The sequence below is a fragment of the Callithrix jacchus genome, chromosome 5, assembly GCF_049354715.1.
Source record: "Callithrix jacchus isolate 240 chromosome 5, calJac240_pri, whole genome shotgun sequence".
In the NCBI taxonomy this organism is placed as follows: domain Eukaryota; kingdom Metazoa; phylum Chordata; class Mammalia; order Primates; family Cebidae; genus Callithrix; species Callithrix jacchus.
The window spans coordinates 13952026-13968332 of record NC_133506.1 but is presented as its reverse complement, the minus strand read 5'-3'; the positions used below and the strand labels follow the sequence as shown (position 1 = coordinate 13968332).

Sequence of the window (16307 nt, the reverse complement as noted above, 5' to 3'; positions counted from 1 at the left end):
AGGGAGATAATATTTCAACAGCCTCTCAATAATTTTTCTTAGGATTTTTGTCATTCCATCTCCTCATTGGCTCTCCCTGCACATTCCCAACACTGTGCCCCTAAGACCCAAGGGTTCTGATGCATTGCTAAAAGGCTTCTTGGATTGTTTTGATCTCCCAACAAGTCCCTTCATTCCCACTGAGAACTGCCACTGAAATCCATTCCTCGTAAAGCCACCAAAGTTACCTTCGCATGTCACACTATCAGCCTGACATTTTTCACCACATCTTCCCAGCACAACTCCTCAGAAAGCCCCTAACACCGATCCTTCACAGTCCGGTTTCTGCTCACATTTCAGTCTTCACCAAAATCCTTGCCTACTCCATTCGCTAACTCTGAGGTCCCTGGATGACCCTACAGGGAGATTCACCATTCCTAGGTACTCACCAAAGTGAAATTCTCTTGAAGCAACAACAAAGCATCCAAGGTCAAACCAGAAATGTGCCTCCCATTTATTTTCTGACTTAACACTGATTTATATTAGAATACATTTGAGAGAGACTTTGTACTATGGTTCCCTTGTTCTTCAGATTCCCCAGAGATTTTAATCTGAACATATCAGGATATTTCCCACCTACCCTTTTTGTATCCTTTTCCCTCTGCTTGAAATGTCCTCCCGGTCCCACAAGTGGGTACGCTGTGTCTACCTGGCTTGTGCTTACTTTTCCCTGAAGACTCAGCTTAAACATCCCTGATGCTTTGAAGCCTTCCTGAAGGGACCTCTCTTCCCATGAAATTACTGTCATGGCTACCACTTATGACCACTTACTATGCACCAGGCACTGTTCATGTGTTTTGAATGGATTTCTCATTTAACTCTCAAACACGTGTTGGGGTAGTGCTATTATTATCTCCACTTCACAGATTACAATTTTAAGGTTCAGAGAAGTTAGGTAGCTTGCCCAAAGCCACACAGCTAGCATGTGGTAGAGCGAAAGACAGAAACAATGGCCATCTATATCCATGACAATCAGCTTTCCAGCCTCTCTGCCCCTCTGTGGTAACCCTTGTATTACTTTGTTGTGACCACTGGTTTAGTTGTCTGTTAACCTGTCTGTCTGTCTGTCTGTCTGTCCCACTAAATTGCAAGTAAGTCCCTTGGGTGCAAGACCCATTGAAAATTCATTGTTAGTGTCACACTTCTGGGATCCTGTTGGAGGGATATGGGTACTTGGAGGAAAGAGGGAAAAGAGAAAAAAAAAAGTTTCTCCAATAACCCTGGAATCATTGTCAGCCCTTGGAATGACGTTTTCCAGGGCTCTTCATATTTTCCATGGTAGCCTAACCCAGTTTCTCACTATTCCTCATTCGTGTTCAATTCCACTCCAAGGAAACAGCCTGACCCCATGCCTGAGAGGGTTGTGTGCGTTATGGTACATAAAAAAAGAAGCCTTACAAATAGCAAGTGTTTTGAAAACTCTTTACTATATTCCCATTTCCCCTACCTACCTCCACCCAAAAAAAGCTGGAGTTATGAAACGCATGCTAAATATTGAGCCATTAAACTTAGGGATATTGAGAGAACTGTTTTCTTAAAAGCTTATTTTTTTCAGCTCTCCTTGTTTTGCCCTGAGTGTTTTTAGCAGTTCAAACAGGTTGGGTTGCCCACAAAGAGCAGGGCACAGGTTTTTTCCACCCCGTAGGTTGAGGTATTCATTCCCACTTTAAACCTCTCTAAATTTATGTGCCAGTATTTTCCAAGTAGATGTATTTGTAGATATGTTCGGGATAGGACTGGACATTCACAGTATTGACTGAGACTGGGAGATGACAGCTGGACAAATTCGAGGTTTCAAGCCTCATCCTCAGTCTGACCTTTGGCAGCAATGGAAATGTTTGCACTTTGCAAAGCTTGTTATTCTCTATGTGTGTGTGATCGTGTGAGCATGTGAGTGTGTGTGAGAGAGAGATAGAGAGATGGGGGAAATATGTGAGAGAGAGAGAGAGAGAGAGAGAGAGAGAGAGAGAGAGAGAGGGAGAGAGAGAGAGACTTGGCTTTTAAGAATAACACTATAATAATTGCCAGAATGGGTCAGGCCTGGGGCTTCTGGGCTCCTGGGTTTCTGCCGGCCAGAGTTTGGGTTCTGAAATAAATGCCACAACATATTATTACAGCATTGTCAGAATTCCTTATGATCTTATTACACTTCTCTCTTTCTAATCTCTTTTCCCACGTCACCTCTACCTTGGTGACCTAGCATGGATTTACTTCTTTTTTTTTTTTTCCAGTGGGGGGGGAGTCAAGTTTACTGAATTATAATTTATTTACCCTATTTGGACAAATGCACCTAGTCCTATAACTGACACTGCAATTAAGATACAGAACACTTCCCTCAGCCCCAAATATCCCTGTCTGCCCCTTTGTAGTTAACCACTTCCCTAACCCGCAGGCCCTGGCAATCACTGATCAGTTTTCTGTTCTTATATAGTTTTTAGACTATCCTATCTATGGAATTATATGGCATGTCATCTTTCATTTCTGGCTCTTTTCACATAACAGAGTATATTAAGGAGGCATGCATGCTGTTGCACTGATCAGCGCTTGATCACGATGATTTTTATTCTGAGTATTATCCCATTGACTGGATGCAGTGCAGGATGTGATCTGCATACCAGTTATTTATTCACTAGTTGATTGTTTCTAGATTTTATTGGTTATGAATAAATCTTCTCTAAACAACTGCGTATAGTTTGTCCATGAGCCTAATTTTTTATTTTTCTTGGGTGAATCCTCAAGAGTGAAATTGCTGGGCCATATTCGTAAGTGCACATTTAACATTGTAACAAAGTACCAAGTGTTTCCAAAGGTAATCTCCATTTCCTCATTCATCTGACAATTTCAAAAGACTTCAGCAGGGTTCCTGATCATGTCCCTTAATGCCAAAAAGCATTGTGTGAAGCAGTGTGTTAAGGATATGAGTATAAAATGGGTCAGACTACTCAGAATCCCAGTCCAGTGGCGGCAGGAACAGTGTGTGAACTATTACCATTTCCGAGCATTTTTTCTTTTGTCAAGAAATTATGGCCAAAAGGGGTTAACTCACCTGCCCTAGACGACTCTGTCCCCAGGTTGTGGATAAGTCATTCTGGCTCATGGGAGAACTAGGCCTATTATTAGGACCCATTTCCCCATTTTCAGGAGGAGACGGTAAGGCCTGAGGAGTTCAGGAATGACCTGGAATTTGATGTTCTAATACCTGCTGTCTACTGTGACAGTGACTCACTGGATGACTCTGGTATATCAACCTGACGCTCCGAGATTTGGTTTCCTGAAGTCTGAGATAGGATTGCCCTGTTGACTCAACTCACTGCTTGGGGAAAGAGATTACAAATAGGAAGAGTGTCACACAGGGGCGTTGATGCTGGCAGTTCCATGGCATCATGGGCCTGGACACCTTTTTCCCAAGAATGAGAAAGACCATTATTATCCCATTCCCTAGATGGAGACTCTCTCATAAAGAGAGATCACATGCCTGACCCTGTGAGACACAGTGAGTCAGAAGAGTTTAAAGAGTTCTCAAGACTCCCAACACTCTTTCTGAAGGTGTCTGCTGACTCACTGAATCCCTTCCTTCTAGAATAATTTTACAAGTTGAAAACATGGTTGGGCATATAACTTGGCCCTTGGCCCTTCTCAGAGATGTTAATAACAGAACTCATCTCCAAAATGGCCATCTTACTTTCAGGTGTCCCTTTCCACACATCAGAATTCTTTAATAAACTGGTCCAGGCTGACCTTTAAAGGGTAAATAGGGGATCCTGAGGCATGTCTACAGCAGACACTGTCTACTCATAGGTTCTTTATTTTTCTCACTGCTGGGTGTGCCAGCCTGATTTCCTATGGCCATCACCTACATCTCTCTCTTTTCTTCTTGTTCTTCTTCTGTTTTTTTTTTTTAAGCACCCACCACTTGGGGATAACACCTTCATCTTTGTCATGGGACTTCCCTCGGGCTCAGAACACACGTTGCCCTGTGCATTGCCAATGGCTGTGTCTGTGAATTCACATCCTACCAAGGCAGGCCTAACCAATGACTGTGCATTGGGTCTTTTGGCTGAGATAATATTGAGGTGTGTGTTTTGCATCACTTTGCAGAGTTTCTCCCTGGGATTTTATCACCTTTGTGGAAAGTGCCTTAATAAGACACTTTCTTGCCTGCTTTTTCTCCCCACATCAATTCCCTCCCTTCACCCACCCAAGCTCCTTGTACTGTTCAAATAAACTACTTGCCCTCAAACCTTTTCCATGTGTCTGGTTCTGGGGAATTTAAACTAAGACTGTCATCCACATTTTGCATTTTCATATATGTCTTTCTCAAATTCTAAAAGGAGTCTGGAACTCCCTTCTGATGATTAAGAGCACTGTTAAGATATGCTTTTCTCCTTTGGAAATCTCTTCTCCCTATGTCCTTGAAATTTTCTTCTTCCAAAGACCTCTCAGTGGTACCCACTTGCTGTTAAAACCAGTCTACAGGAATGAATCAAATGAATCTTAAATTTATGCGCAATAATATTTAGCTAATAACTGTTAATGAGTTACATAATAACTAGGGGCATATTCATCCCAGGGACGTTTTGACTTGAAACAATCATTAAGCACAAAGTAGAAAACATAGATTTTATATCTACAAGGAATCCAAATAATTCTGGATACCTTAGGAGAAAATTTTAGTTGAAGCATTAAAGGAAAAGGTCAAGTTGATTGTTGAGCGTTCTTCTAATAAAACATTGCTTCATGTGTTTTCATCACATAGATGGGGCTCTGGCAATTGAATTTATATATGAACATAAAATCTGACATGCACACCAAAGACAATTATAAAACTTGTAAGCATATAGGACAGACGCAATTTCTTTTAACTGTCTATAAAAAGCAAAGGTGTGTCTCTTTCTAGAAAAGGTAGGCAGCTCAGGATGTCATTCAAATAGTTTTACTCACTGACTTATGACCTGGGATTATTTTAGTGGTACCTTGTCCTCAAGCTATTTCTAATGTACTGACCACACACACACACACACACACACACACACACACACACGGTTTTTAAACCAAATGCACAATGTACTTTCATATCCATATCCAGTATCAACATCAAGGAATATCAAACATAATAGCTGACAGTCTGAGGCTCACTGTCTGCTTTCAAGGAGCTGCCAAAACATTCAAAAGAAAACACTCCAATTCACAGCAGGGCTCGTTGTCAGTTTACCTGATCTGAAATTCAACACTATCATAACTCCTGACATTCTCACTTACTTGCCTTAGGAAAATGGGGGGAAAAGTAATTTTCCTTAGTAGAAGACTACCGTCTGTTTGACAAAGCTTGCGTTTGATCTTCACGTGTCCACCCTCGCCAACAAACACAGATCAAATTCCACGTCTGTGACAGGCGGAAGAAATATAACCTTGTAACTTACTAAATAAATGGTATGAATGTGGCCATTCCAATGCAAGCATTGTGGGATGGAAGCACTGGCTTGAATAGAGTCCAGTCACTGCAAGTTAGCAGGAGGTGTGTGTGCGCCCATCACTTCCACTGTCCACAAAGGAGAAATGTCAACGCTTAAAAGCACTCACTTCCTTCAGGCACAATTGACAATCAGGCCTCCCCTGGCAAGCCAACGAAAACTGGGTTTTCAGCGGAGTGAGCTAGAATTCCTCATTCAGTCACTGGTAGTCACATGGATGGATGCTTACAAGGATGCATCCGTTTTCACATCCATTTTCAGGGGTACCATCTTGTGCTTTGCAATCATTGGAATTCAGCGTCTATAATTCAATCACTTATAATGTTCCATATAACTGGAACATTCAAGCTTCTTAGCCAACTAAGTAAGATTTTGTGCTCAAATGAAGCACTTGTGGTTCTGAATGAACAGTTGAAATAAATTGTGGGGCTTGGGATTTTGTAGACACAGAACTTTTTAAAAAATTAAACTTTATTCAAAAATTTTCTCTTTCTCTCTTTCCTTCCCTTATTCCTTCCTCCCTTGTTCCTCTTTTACTGTCTACTCTACCTTTTGGTAAAGTACAAAATGGACCGAGGAAAGGTTCTCAGCTTTATTTTTACCAAGTGACCACAGTTGCATAACCAGATCTTAGGTGAAGAACAAAAGATTACCAGCACCAAGAAGCTGACTTGCGGGGCTCGCAGTCCCTACTTCTTCCACCAAGGGTAACTGCTCTTCTGAATTCTAATTGCATAAATTCATGTAGCCACTTTCCAAACTAAATATATGAAATCATACAGATGTACTTTTTGTGTCTAGCTTTTTGTTGTTGTTCTAGTTTGTGCATTCTCATTGCTGTTTATGCACTCTTCTATTTCTGGGTATTTGAGTAATTTCCAGGTTCTAACTATAACAAATAGTGATACAAGTCTTTTGATGATCATCAACACTCATTTTTTTTTAGTGACAATATATGCTCGATGGCAGAATTGTTGGGTCCCTTGGCATGTTAAACTTCAGGAGACACAACCAAAAAGACTGGCAAAGAGCTTGTACCCTTGGTGTTTTTCACTTTTACATCTTAGCCATTTACGTGTGTGTATTCTTTTATTTGTAGCAAGGTTTTTGTTTGTTTGTTTGTTTGTTTGTTTTAGAGATACGTCATGTTCCAAAGCATGTCCTAGGCACAAAGGGCCAGATCCTGATCTTAGAAATTTGATGAGAGAGACAGAGAAATAAAACAATGCATACAATCCACAGTAGTGAGGGGTATAACAAAAGTAAATACGAAATGCAGTGGATGAAACAAGGGAGCATTTCTTCAAAGAGGTGACAAAGAAATACATTTATTTATTTTTATTTTATGTGAAGCTTCCAAACTTCATGTAAATTTCTCATATGATTAATGTGCGCTAATAACCCAATTTCTTGTTTCATATATTCAAGAAAATGTTACCTAAAGCTCTGCTTACTCCCCTAGTTCATTCTTCATACATTTTGCAGAAGATGATTTGTTTATAATCTCATCTACTTTTTGATGTATTTTTTCCCTCAGTTATACAGAAGGCATGGAGAGAAAGAAATCCTCCAGCTCGAATAAAAGCAGCCTATCAAGGTTTAGAATTAAACAATGAGTAAGTTTGAAATATATGGGAAGTAAATTTCTTTTGAAGGAAACCAGAAAAAGAAAGGAATTATGGTTGTTCTAGAAGGATGAGTAGAAGCCAAAGGAGAAAATGAACAAGAAAAAGAGAAAGAATCGAGGCTCATTTAGAGACCAGCAAAAGGTTGTGCTCACATTGAGTAACGGTGGGAACAGCATGCAGAGGTAGCAGGTCTTGCTATCACAGAGAACTGAGAATTTGTTCTTTAGGCCTTCATGAGATTAGAGAGGTGTTGGAAAAGGAGAATGGCCTAATTAGAGTTTTTAGGTATGATATTTGTAACCACACTCAGTTAACAAGCACAGAAGTTACCAGTGGCATTTATATCAAATTTGCTTTGAGGTTGTGCTGTTGCTCTGTGCTTACCAGTGAAGATGTTACCATCCATGACTGCCTGAGTTCCAATTGTGCCTCCAGCACTTACTGGCTGTGTGATGCTGAGCAATTTAGCTTCAGTTTTGTCAACTGGATGGTAGTCGTTCCAACACTTCCTACCTCCTAGAGCTGACGTGAGGGAAATTATCCAAGCAAAGGCCTCAGCTGCAGCCTGGCAAAACATAAGAGCTCTAAAGGTGTTAATTACTAGGTTAAGCAGGAGATAAAAAAAAGCACCAGGGTGATGACTTATGCCTTTCCTGTGGAACACCATGGGTGTTTTATGTACAAATGTAGAAAGGTAATCACACTGACATGTTCCAAAACAATCTATGATTCTAACTATGCATTCATACATTCAACAAATAGGAATCATGAGTGTTCTGTGTACAATCTGATAAAGTAATAAAGTTTGTACGTTTAAAAACATTCTAAACTCACATTCATGGATTCAACAAACAGGTATGAAGTCTCTCATGGAGGCAGGCAATGTGCTGGACACTCTAGATGCTAAGAGAAATTGAATTGCTTCTGCTTCATGGAGCCATGACACAGCGTGAGTAGAGCTCTAACCAAAGGAAGTGTAGAGGAAGCACCCAATCCAGTCTGGGACAGCCAAGAAAGATTTCCTAGAGATGACAAATAAACAGAGATTTGAAGTGCAAGCTAAACAAAGGACACTTATGTGTAGGAATAGCAAGCGATTGAGAAACCACATATGCAATGAGAACAGAATTCAGTAGAAGTAGGGACGAAAAGAAGCTATTTGAGGCCATTCCCTCTGGCTGCAGTGAGCTAATCATATCATAGTAATAGTTTATCTATTACTTCATGCACCATATCTTTATTGATTATCTGCTTTGTGCCCAAAAGTGTTTCAAGTACTAGGGACATAGGGATCTATCTGAGATGCTCTTGTCATCTTGGAGTTTATATTCTGCTTGTCAAGAAATAATTAATAAGGAAGAAAGTGACAGATGTGATAGATACTGTGAAGGGCATAAAACAAGGTGGTGTAGTGATATTGATGGCTTAGCTAGGAGGAATGGAGACAAGAAAGTGTCTCCAAAGACATGACATTGGATCTGTGGTTTTAAAAGATCAGGGAAAGAATATTCCAAGGAGAAGGAACTGCAGGCCCAAGGCACTGAGGTGGGACTGAGCTGGGGGAATGAGTATAACATTGAGTTTGGAGATATAAACAAGAGTCAGGTCACACAGAACCTTGGAGGTCAATGTCAGGTGCAGATTTTATTTCAACTGCAGCAGGGAGATGTTGGGTGGATGGGTAGGAACTTGAAGCAGAGAACTGTCATGCCAAAAGGTATATTGTATGGTAAATGATATTAAAGTAGGGCAGCAAGGGAAAGAGAGGCCTGCCCAGCAGCCTGAAGAGCCCTTCAAGGTGAAGCCCAATGTCTCTACTATACATCAAAGGGTGCAGACACAAGTAACATCTCCATTGCCTCCAATTCAGTTTGTCAAAGGAGAAGGAGGCCTGTCTTTGTCTTGGAAGATGCCGTATCATCCTAAATACTTTCTAAAAACGTACTGGTTTGCCCAGCCCTGAATGAAGATGTATTCATTCAAAAATATTTATTGCTGCTTCTTTTAGTCAGCTTCCAGGGTGGAAGCTGAGTTGCTCTATTTTTTTTAAATCAATCCAAAATAATTAAAAGAATGTAAAATGTTAATCAAAAGTAAATGAAGGGATAGAATAAAGGAGCCAGGCACTACTAGTGACTTTTATTGCTTTTGTTGGGAGCCTAGCAAGGGAATTTTAGATGAAATTCCCCTTTCAGAGTCCAGGAAGTAATGACACATTCAAGTTAAGCAGTTTCCCTTCCCTGTGGCCCTGTGTGGTCCACTGTGATTGGGATCTGGCCTGTTCTCAGCCTGCTAGAAGAGTGTCAGAATATGTGACCCCCTCCCGGCCTTTCGTGATTTCTCAGTAGAAAGGAGTCATTTGCATGAACTCTTCATGTTATAGGCCCCAGGAAACAGGTATAAGACACACTACTTGGGAACAAGAGTTGAAAAACAGCAACAGTTCACCCTGGCTGTCTCTAGCATTGTCCCACAGTTGGTTCACACGATTTATGTTAGCAGAATATCCAACTGCCCAGGAGTGTGAATTTCACAGGGAGTGCCGGGGGATGGGAAACATTGCCAAAACAGTGGATTCATTTTATTTTTCTGGATTTTTTAATTATCAAACTTTGATCATTCAGAGGAAATAAAAAATTCCTAATTTAAGCATCTATTAAAGTGGTGGTATCATTGAAGATAAAATGAGTATCAACCAGAATTTCAATCTTAAAACACATACCTGTCCACCTATATTGATTACTTCCAGTACAGTACTCAGTAGCTGAAATCTGGCACATTTAATTACCACCTGTGAGCACACTACCCACCAATACCAAGCTGTCTGTCTTTGTCTCTCAGCCTGCTTTTGGAAACCCACTGTTCCCTGTTCACTGAAGCTTGCAAACAAGTTTAAGTACAAGATTAAACAAAAGACAATCTTTATTGAGAAAAATGCAATAAATTTGACAGTCAAAGATGACTAGAGATATAACTTCACTCCTCTCCTCGTTGACCTGGCTTAATAGTTGTTTTTATTTATCCCTAGGAACCAAAGTTCTGAAAACATCTATTCAAATTTCTAAAGCACGTTCATTTTTCAACATGAATGTTGAACCAGTTAAGAGTGTCATCTCAGTGACTTTTTTCTATTTAGAAAGATGACTCCCCCCTACTAAGATCAGGGCTTATACCCAACGTAATCATAGAGACATTTTTTTTTTCTGGTCTCAACCATGTTACCATTCTTCTGCTCCACAGAAGTGATGTATTTGGAGGTGTGAAATACTCATCAACATCATGCCATCTGACATTCTTATCTTAATGATTAAGTCAGTTCTTAGAAGAATAGATTCCATACTTACTGCCAGAAGCAACCTTCTTTAGTTGATTAAGAAACTTCAACTGTGATGACAGGAAGTGTAAATTTGATGTTGTGCTAAGAATGTGATTATCCAAATCGTTTCTAAGTAGCATCAAGGTGGAAGTAGATATCAAAAGCAATACTTCTGTTTTCTTCTCTGCCTTCTAATATTTTCATTTGTGCCTCTCTAATTTTTAGCAAATTTGCATTTTTACTGCATATTCTTTTGTCTCATATCCAGAGACACTAGATCATCAAACTAAATATAATTGAAAGTGAATTAATAAAAATCGAAAATGTGCTTCATTTATAATCTATAATGAGGTTGTTAAGAAAAGAGCTCAGAAACTTACTAGCCCTGCAGTTCCTAGTAACTACTTTATAGTATCTACTCTTATTGTTATGAAAGCCTTAGGTGAAATTTCTCCCCTCCATAGTTTTCACCTTCCTAAAGAATCTACCACCAAGAACAACCATATCCTTCATTTTTTGAAGCTTCCCCTGTTGGTTAACAAATATTGATAGCTAATAATACAAGACTAGAGTACCCTTTAGAGTTTTCATTGTTTATTTTTAGTTAAGGGTTGAATACATGTTTTTTACTATTTTTCTCTAAGAATATATGTTTGATATGGTCTCTAAAACCTGAGAAGTTGCTGGTTATATTTTAAAAGCAATTGAAAGGTATCATTGATAATATGATGTCTCATAAGACCTGATGTCTGCCAGTAAATTTTGGACACACAAAGCCATTTATTTATTTATGCATTTATATGGTCAAACCACTCTTAAAAGGGAATAAATGAGAGGAGACATTTACTATTGAAACTTTCTGGTATATTGACTTCACCCAATGGTTTGAAGTCAAGTTATTTATGCCCTTACAGAGAAAGTCTTCATGTCTACTACTTTTAAGTATTGGCTAAATTAAGCTATTATTCATTTATGAACAATCCTGCATTCATTCATGTAATCATAAAACATTAGAGCTAGTAAAAAATAAACTCAGTTTAACTTAATCCTAGTCTTTCATTTTATAATTGAAAAAATTGAGAGGTGGGGACTGTGAATGACTTTCTTATAGTCTTCATTACTTAGTTATTTGTTCTATATCTTACAAAAGGACTTAAGGTAATTTACGATGAGAGAATAGAAAATAAAACGAGAAAATAAAATAAGATCGAAACAGTGGCTAAATTTGGCCACAAATATAGTCCTGGGTGTCCAGTGGCAAAAGCTGAATATAATCTTCACAAACTCCAAGGTGCCTCTGAGCTACCTCAGATCAATTACTTAAATAAAGCATAGAGTCCCTGTAGAGGGCTGAGAACAATGCTTCTTTGATCTACTACATTCTTATTTAGAAAGGAAGTAACTAGCTCCCAACCTGATTTTTTTTCTCCATGCCTCTGACATCAGTTTTTAATCATTTATGAGAAATATTACTTAAAACACCCCTCCAATTTCTTACAATTTATCTCCCTTTAGAATCAATTTCACTGTTACTTTTTTTCCCTTATGGCATTCTTGCCTGTTTTTGTCAGAACTCCTTATACATCTGAATCTCATCGCTTCAAACAGTACAAAAGCAGGGAACAACTTTACATCTTCTAGTGTTCATGGCCATGGCGGAGCATCCACAAACAGTAATTGTCAAAAACTGCTAAACAGAGGGAGGCTGAGGTGGGCAGATCACGAGGTCAGAAGATCCAGACCATGTTGGCCAACATGGTGAAACCCCATCACTACTAAAAATACAAAAATTTGAGCTGGGCATGGTGGTGTACACCTGTAATCTCAGCTACTCAAAAGGCTGAGGCACTAGAATCGCTGAACCCAGGAGGCGGAGGTTGCAGTGAGCGGAGATCGCGCCACTGCATTCCAGCCTGGCGACACAGTGAGACTCTATTTCAAGACAAACAAACAAAAACTGGTAAACAGAGAAGAATAAAGGAAAAGAGTAAAAATATTGTTGTGTGTTCTTATCATCTATCTATGGGTCACTTGACTAAAAGATGGTGGTGTGTAATTGTGTTCAATCAATAATGTTTCATGTGTGGAAAAGTATATGAATATAATAATGGCTTATTTCAAATGTCCAAATACGAGGAGAAAATTCTTGACTTAATTTCAAAGGTAAACTTTAACAGGAACTTATTTTTGTTTTATTTTCTTCCAAAGGTCTGAAGGAAAATGCTTCAACATCTTTTGAGCAGTTACTTTATGCCAGGCGTTGTCCTAAGTTCTCTGCACTTTCAGACTCATTTAATGGCTGAATGTTTATAAAACTTCATCCAATGCCCCCCTTGCTCTCCCACAAAACTGCCCAGAGTGAAGCAAATCCCCTTGTCTGCCCTCTTACACATTACTTTCTGATGCTTTAACTGTTCTCCCTATTTTTTCTTTTCCTTACTCCTACCTGTACCATTTGCTAATTGGACATTGCCAATATTTAAGCACCTTTGAATGAATTCTGATGAGAAAATTTGGCAACTATTTTGGTGACTATGGAGACACATTTGTAGTAATGGTTGGATACCTAGAGCTATAAATGGCAATCAAGATGATGTCCCATTGAAAAGAATGCAGATAGTTCTGTTCTACTGGAATTTAGAAAGAAACGAAAGGTTCGCAACAGAAAATGTGTTGCAATGATAATTTGCTATTGCACAAATGAATCCCTGCCATTATATTCACTGAATACCACACAATGACCTAGACCCAGTAGAAGACTACGTAAGTGATCCCAGCTTTCTAAGGAAAAGAAATACCTCTTCAAAGATCACTGAGGCATAAATGTTTACCTGTCAGGTAGGATCCTATACACATACAGGTTATTATCTTGGGAACACGTATTTTTTGATTTTTTAATATTCATAATATCATATAGCAAGTACTTATAACAGGAAATAAAATATTATAATTAAAGCATTTCAGGCTTTTCTATATACACATAAACATATATGTATGCATATATGCACACACATACATATTGTATCAACTATCTGTGGTCACAATAATGCTACATAGGAAATCACACTGGAACTCATGGATTAAAACATGTCTGCAGGCTGACAGAGAGTTCGCTGGTCTTGATGGCACTTGGCTGGGCATTTCTGACCTCTACTAGGCCACAGAAGTGTCTCTGCTCCAGGTGACTTTCTTCCCCCTCCTGGGACCCATGTGCTGTCCTGGACATGTTTTTCCTCATAAAAGTGGCAGAGGGGAAAGAGCAAACAAATCCAATTATGAAAGCACTTTTCAAGGTCCTGCTTACATCATAATTGCTACCAATCCCATTGACGGTGTCAGAGCTCAAGGGTGTAGAATCACATACGCCCACAATAGGAGGACACTGTCTGCATGGTGAAAAACATGAATACAGGGAGGGATCAGCACTTGGCTGGACAGTTCTGATCTCCACTAGGTACAGACATGACTTTCTGCTGCAGGGGACTTTCTTCCTCCTCCTGGGACCTGTGTGCTGTCCTGGGCATGATTTTTCTCATGAAAGACATATACATATATGAGAAAAACATATCTATCTATACTATAAACATATATGAAACATTATACACACACACACACACACACACACACACACAAAGGTTTCACTTCATTTCTTTCCACAGAAAAGATCTTTAATGACAATTTAAAAGGTCCCCCTTCTTTTTCAATAACAAATGTTATTTTCCAATAACAAGCAGGTTTTCAGCATAAAAAAACATTGATAATAGCCATCATGTGTTAGAGGTTTTACCAAATACCAGACACCATGCAAAGGGTTTTTCATTTACTATTGAACTCAGTGTTTACAATTTGGAAATGCTCATTTTTACAACACTGAAATGTGAGTGGTATTAATCTTATTTTAAAGATCAGAAACAGAGGCGCAACCAGGTAAGCCAGCCAGTGTGAGTGTGTGGAGAACCCTGGATCCAAACTCAGTTCCATGTGATTCCAAAGTGTGTGCTGTCACTTCTTTGTATTTCTATGTATCCCCTGCTATACTTAAAAGTTCTCTAGGCTGAGGCAGGAGAATTGCCTGAACCCAGGAGGCGGAGGTTGCGGTGAGCCGAGGTCGTGTCATTGCACTCCAGCCTGGGTAACAAGAACGAAACTCCGTTTCAAAAAAAAAGTTCTCTACCACTGGCCTTGCCACCCTTTCCAACATCATTCACCACTCCTTTCCTTCTTGCCCAGTAATCTCTAAATGGTCCCTTATTATAATGCATTCTTTGTCCAAATTGCCACATTCTCTTCTCCTTCTACCTCTGGACATCTAAATTCTCACTATGCTATGAGGCTTACTTCAAATCCTGTCCATAAGGGCTGTCATCATTTTCTCACTTAGGTTTTATGAAGTCTGCCAGTTGGCATGTCTTCAAGGAAAGGAGACAAATCTTTATATTCTTTCCTAGTACCTACCTTACAATCAGTCACTTTTTAAATAAATTAATTAAAATGTATGAAATTTTCCTTCCCAATTTGAGTTGAACATCAAAAATTTATGGAGAAGGTACCTGCCCTCAGAAAGTAATTTCTTCTTGCACACAAGATCCTTTGAGAATGGGAAGACAATTCCTAGAAAGTTCCTCAGAAGAAGACATTTTTTTACAAATACAGGGTAGTTTTTAACCAAGGGTATGAAAAAAGGGAATGCCTTTATAACCAGAGGCAAAAGGAGTGAATAAAAGCAGGATAGAGTCCACAGTGGAAGAAGGAAGTGAATAGAGAAGGGGAGTGGAATGAATGTTAATGTACTCTCCAAACTCCTATGTTGAAATACTAACTCAGTGTGATGGTATTGGCAGGTGATATCTTCTGGAGGAAATTCAGTCATAAAGATAGAGCCCTCGTGAATGGGATTAGTGTCCTCAAAGAAGAGACCTCAGAGTGATCCCTTGCTCCCTTTCTATGATGTGAGGATAAAAAAGAGATGACAGTCTCCAACTTGAAAGAGGTCCCTCACCAGAACCCGACCACACAAGCACTGTGATCTCAGCTCCCGGCTCCAGAACGCTGAGAAATATGTTTCTGTTGCTTGCAAGCTCTCCATCTATGGTATTTCTTATAAGTAAGACAGAAGTCTAGCCAGAAGAAGAAGGAACTCAGGGGCAGATAATGAAAAGGAGCAAAAAAGCAGGCAAGTAAGAAGTAAGGAATCAGAAGAGAGATCACAATGAGAGCAACATGGAACCAGGATGTTGAAAATCAGTCACTTGGCACTGATCCCAGAGAGGGCAAAAGTCGACAATCTTATTATTTCAGTGTCTGGGTAGGTTTTCTAATTAATGCTAGAAATCGTACAGGTGTGATTATGATCCTGATTGCAGTGAACACTTGCCCAGCTCTGAAACAGGACTTTTGCCTAAGTGTGAATAGCTTCTGTTTAATACATTTCATTCCTTAAATACACTTTTAAATCCAGTTGAAAGAAGAAAAATACCATTTAGCTATCATTGAGCTAGTAAATAATGTATGGTATCTCATCTTTTCCAGGCTTCTTTGCCAGTGTCAGAGAGCATTCACGGTTTTTGAAAAATCATCAGACTCTCTAGTACTGAAGCTAATCTGAGGTGCCCGGAGGCAGAATGTGTCCAAACAGTCCACAAAAGACCTTGTATAAAATTTAATGCATCTTGAGGATGAACTGTCTTCTCTGGTCTCTGGTTGAAATTCCGCTCTCCAAAAGCAATAATCTCCTTCCTTCCTTGGCTGTTTCAATCTTCATATACTTTTGGGTAGAAATATTTCCCTTGGAATTTTCCAGGACTTTCATAGTCTTCCTGAATGTTTCCTAGGGTGATTGTTGGGAGTTAAGAT

The 16307-nt window shown here is 39.3% G+C and overlaps 1 long non-coding RNA gene across 9 annotated transcripts in view; it reads right to left on the bottom strand.

Moving 5' to 3' along the window:
* Positions 1 to 16307, bottom strand: part of LOC118153561 (uncharacterized) — a 103456-nt gene that overhangs the window by 73222 nt on the left and 13927 nt on the right. For 7 of the 9 annotated variants that reach the window (XR_008481208.2, XR_013536321.1, XR_008481210.2 and 4 more), the window contains exons 2-3: positions 7973 to 8160; positions 7523 to 7703 (exon numbers count right to left, since the gene is read on the bottom strand). This is a non-coding gene — a long non-coding RNA (uncharacterized LOC118153561). The remainder of the gene's footprint in view (positions 1 to 7522; positions 7704 to 7972; positions 8161 to 16307) is intronic. The other 2 variants (XR_013536319.1, XR_008481207.2) reach the window with 1 other exon arrangement.